Source organism: Bombus bifarius, unplaced genomic scaffold (genome assembly GCF_011952205.1).
Source record: "Bombus bifarius isolate JDL3187 unplaced genomic scaffold, Bbif_JDL3187 scf7180000010271, whole genome shotgun sequence".
Lineage (NCBI taxonomy): Eukaryota > Metazoa > Arthropoda > Insecta > Hymenoptera > Apidae > Bombus > Bombus bifarius.
In genome coordinates this window covers 1938387-1943255 of record NW_022885586.1, presented here as the reverse complement: position 1 = coordinate 1943255, position 4869 = coordinate 1938387, and positions in this window count along the sequence as shown.

The window sequence follows — 4869 nt, the reverse complement described above, 5'->3', positions numbered from 1 at the left end:
ACGTGTTGTCGTTCATTATCATTACAATAGCATTCCACAAACGATCTATAATTATTAGTTTCTTTAGCAATTACGCTAATCTTTTCCTATATTATCAATTGCGACTGTTTTAAAATTAAACAACGATTTACGCTATTTGCAGAACAACGTAACTTGAACTTAATGACTATGTCGTCAAGCATAATGTTACCTCGACAATTCGCCTATTACGATTATTCGCGTGTAAATAGTCGATTCCAGCGCGAGTTCTGTTATTCTTCCGAGCGTTCGTGAAAGCGGCGCGAGTTCCTTGTTTGCGGATTACGCGCCGACAGAAAACCGAGTACCGCATGAGTTACGGAGGATCGGCTTCTCTCCTCCATGTGGAACACCCCATAAATCTGGCCAAGAGCGTCTCTCTATTCCGGACCACGATACACACGGAACCGCGAGTTGTACGCCAGCCTCGGCCCGGCCAACGAGTCCGTAAATCAGTCCTAGACAAGTTTCTCTTCGCCTTGTTTCACGGCAAAACTAGCTGCTCGACCTTAAAAGCCTCAAAGAGACGCTGCCGAGCGCCTCCTCTTCCAGCCGTTCGTTCGCACAGACGAATCGTCGACAACGGTCAAAACAAGCCACGCAAGTATTTATTTGTTCGTGGCCGGTGTATCGTTAGAATTCTTTTCGACGATTAAACCATGACACGTCTGGGCCGTTTCGCGCTGAGAATAAATTTTATAGATTTCTCGTTCAACTTTGGATGTCTCAGGAAGTGAAGATTCTCGACGACGTCGTACGTGTAAAGGGACCCTCGGACGATCTGCACGTATCGTCGATGTAACGCTAAGTCGAAACTGACCGTATCGTGGAACGTCGATATTTATTGACAAAGTTGAGATATTGCCAGTATCATTGATCGCGTTAGGTTTGATACAGACAGCCAAGTGTCTCGCGTTCTAGCGATCCGCTTAAATACAAATTATCATTCTGCTTAAATCAAGCGTACAAGTGCACGCAAACGTACGCGGCGTAAGCATCGATAATAAAGTCTTTGTCTCCGATGTTTGGCATAAGCAGGATCGTGGAAATGCGTGGCACAGAGAGTTAACAATCGCGTGCAGCAAACGAAACATTGTAAGGCTATATGGTCGAAAGAATGTTTGCACGTTATCAACGCTCTTCCATTACATACTTCACGCGAGTGTTTGATTTATGAAACGAGCATTGGAACAGGTTGACACCGTGTGCCCGTGCTAAAATACTGCTTTTTAACTGCACTCGTTGCCCGACGCGCGGACTATCATTACACCCTACGAGTTAAATATTTTCAGAGTCACATTGAAAACAGTCCGCAATTATTACGCTCTTTTCTCATTATCACGAACGCGATAAATTACGAGCGTGTTGTATACGCGATGGTTTCATGCCGACGGTTTAAATCGCCTTTTTTACCAACATAATCGGCTGCTTCTTCTCGTCAAAATCCGATAGCGATAGACTAAACAGGATACGGGGATCGTAGTGGTTATTAAGCACAAAGCACCTTTTCGTGGGCAAAGCAGCCTGCTACGTAGCTGCTACAACGATAGCTACACGACTCTGGCTCTAGTCTGCTTTGGTGAATCTTCATTTTCGACGGTCCCAGCCGCTATATGCGAAGCTGGTTCCTTGGTAATTATTAGTCCATCAGCATCTCCCGATGGCCACATGGCCGTATAAGAGGCAAAAGACGAGCTGGTTCCAACGCGGACCATCTTAGCATCGCGAGGCCGCCCTGTCATTATCCGCCCCCGTCAGGCCCGTGGGCCCCATTTCCCTTTCAACCCTGTTCGCCTCGTCTCTGTGCCAATCAGCGATCCGTCATTTCATAGACCCGATATCGTTCGATCGTTACCGAGAAAATCAATCGTCGCTCGTTCATCGACTTTTCTCATCCGATCTTTCTTCTTCCTGCTTTCTCGTCTCTCTTTCGCCTCTATCTGTCTTTCTCGAAAAAAAATCGTCCACTTACGTTCGCGTGTACGTGATCGGACTACTCGCGATGCTCAAGCTAATAAATAAGGTGGCTGGTTTTTATACAAAAATCTAAAAACGTGGATGTTGGAAACGAAGGGAAGAGAAACATCGATCAGAGAGACAAAAAAAAAAAACAACTGAACACCCCTCGATTAGAATCTCGCACCCTCATTTGCACGATCCAATGCCGTTTCCTCTTTCAAAGGACGTTAACGCCCGATTCTGCTCCGGTTCATTGTAAAACATCCCTTTTCTCGCTTCCCATAACAGTTGCCGTTATCCTGTGACCTCGAGAGCGGGTGGGGTAGATCGCACCTTTTGTTGCCCGATTGCACGCGATCTACGCATCATCGTCTCCTCGAATCGGTGGGGGATGACCTCCGATAATGCCTCGCGTTCCGCGAAATATTTGTTCGTCGATTAGAACTTGTATCGATCCTCGTAGTCCTCGCGAGCAACCAGGTAGAAAATTAAGATTCGAAAGGAACGTTTCTACGTTTTACCGCTAAACGCGAGGATTCGGAAAGAATGTGAAAGTTCAGGATTGGACGCGAAGATTCGCAATCGAAAGCAAGTGCACAAAATTGGATACGAGCATTCGGAATAAAACGCGTGAATTTAGAACCGAAGATTCGAAATTTAACGCGATTCGACGCCATTTCATAATATTTGAATAAAAAGGCAACGCTTGGAATACAAAGCCATGTCGCTTTTTCCACCTTCTCACGATCTACGTTGCGCATGTTACTTCAGTAATTTATTAATCAACCGATCGAAAATTGTATCTACTGTCAGAAAAAGTGAATCCAAATTTCGCTGTATTGTATCTTCTTTACAAAACCATACGAAAATACTATTTCGACTATCAACGATTAATGTAAAAGTAATCTCTCTCGCAGGATTGAAAAAGATTCGATCCCGAAAGAGTTAAACGTAAATCGCATTTATCCAAACGTCATTATTATTATTATTATTATTATTTACAATTAAAATAACAATTTTCAAGAGCACATATTCGTCGTTAGCCCATAGCCAAACTGGGAATTGTTAAGAATAGTTTTCTCTCGACGTATATACCTACCTAGGTTATTCGAAAGGTTAGGAAATCGATGATCCTTGCGAGACGTCAGCTATAAATTAACCGCGGAAGTCACGAACATGGCTTAGAAAATACCTTGCTTGTCCCAGCGACGAACGACGAGGAGCAGTTATGAATGGACCGCGATTAGACGGTCGCTTCGCCACAGTGGCGCCTCGATTCTCTTCCATTATGGAAAATTAGGACCTAATACGATCCCAACGCGTCTGTTTCTACGCTAACCATTGGCGTAGTTTCTCTACGTTAGACCGTATCAATTTGTAATCGTATGAATCTGCATTATGCAGAATGACGTGACCAAGCTAGCTACTAAAAAGATGATCGAATACGCCACTGGGACCAGGAGTCATAATAGAGCCGCGTTCCTTGTTCGCTAAAATTTTATCCAGTATACAGCGGGTTGCTTTATGCGAGCAAGTCGATAGCATTTGAAATTCAAACTCCTCGATTAAAATCACATTAGACGGTCGTAAGACGGTATTCTCGTGATCTTCTTGCGTTCCCTTTTCATGGATCTCGCCAACAACGTCATAATGCTCCGAATCTAACCGCGGCTCGCTCAAATCGTCGCAAATGTCGTTGTAGATTAAGCGATAATTTATTTCACCGGGCAAAAAGTCGATCAAGATCCGCGCACTTCTTCAGCAACGTTGCTACCGTAAGCAGAACGAGACGCGTTCACACAGACGTCCGTATTCCCTTTGTCTACGATACGACGTTCGTGGAGCGATGCCTCGTCGATACGCGCTGTCAGTCATAACTATTACGTTCATCTAATGAAGAACAAACTTTATTCTGCTCGAACCTATCTGACGATCTTTCGGTAATTTTTTTTCTTCGCAATTTCTTTAATTTACGTGAACACGTAATTAGCGTGCGATCTTCAAAAACACGGATATATCTGCAAGCTTATTTATTTATCGCAGCAGGTAACGTAAGTGATGGTAAATCATCGGACAAATTTCAGAAATATTCTTTAGTTTCCCCTCTCTTTCGATCAACGGGGTTGATCAATATGGTTTCCGAGCAACTCTCGAGTATTCTCATACTCGTAGCCGGTAGCGCATATTTTTGGAAACGAAGTTTACGAAACGAAAATTAGCCAAAGCCTAGTTTCGATCTGTGAAAGTTCGGAGATGAGAAAATACCAGGCCCGACGAATACAGGGGAGCGTGACAAGTCGGAAAAACGTACGGTTTCCGCAAACGCGTGGATTCGATTTGTATATCAATTACGCAGCCCCGGTCGATGAACTTTGCTGGTTTCGTTGGTATCAGATAGTGGCATGTTGGTATTTAAATACCGGCGACGTGCATACCGTTACGTCAAACATCGAGGCTCGAGTTAATACGACAACTTCGGGTCACGTAAGCCTCCGCTTGGAACAGGAGACGAGCGTAAGAGAAAGAGCGAGAAAGGGAGGCAGAGGTAGGGACAAACGTGGAAAGTCCGTGGTGGATAGAGGTGAAACGCCGAGAGGGCACCACCAAAGTCGTCGTACGCGTGCCTCCTCTTCGTGGCGATGCGGTGCGCGCGCATTTCACGGTTAAATTATCGAGGGGAGGGTTACGGATTGGCGGCGGCGGCGGCGGCGGCGGTTGAAGAGAGAGAGAGAGAAAGAGAATGCTTCGGATGGAACACGAGGAAGAGGGACGACGAGAGAGCTGGAGGCAGAGAAATGGGGAAAGAGAGAGAAGAGGAAAGAGTGGGAGGAAAATCGGTGGGGATAAATAAAGCGAAGAGGAAGCGGACACGGCACGGAGGCGGTCAGGGGC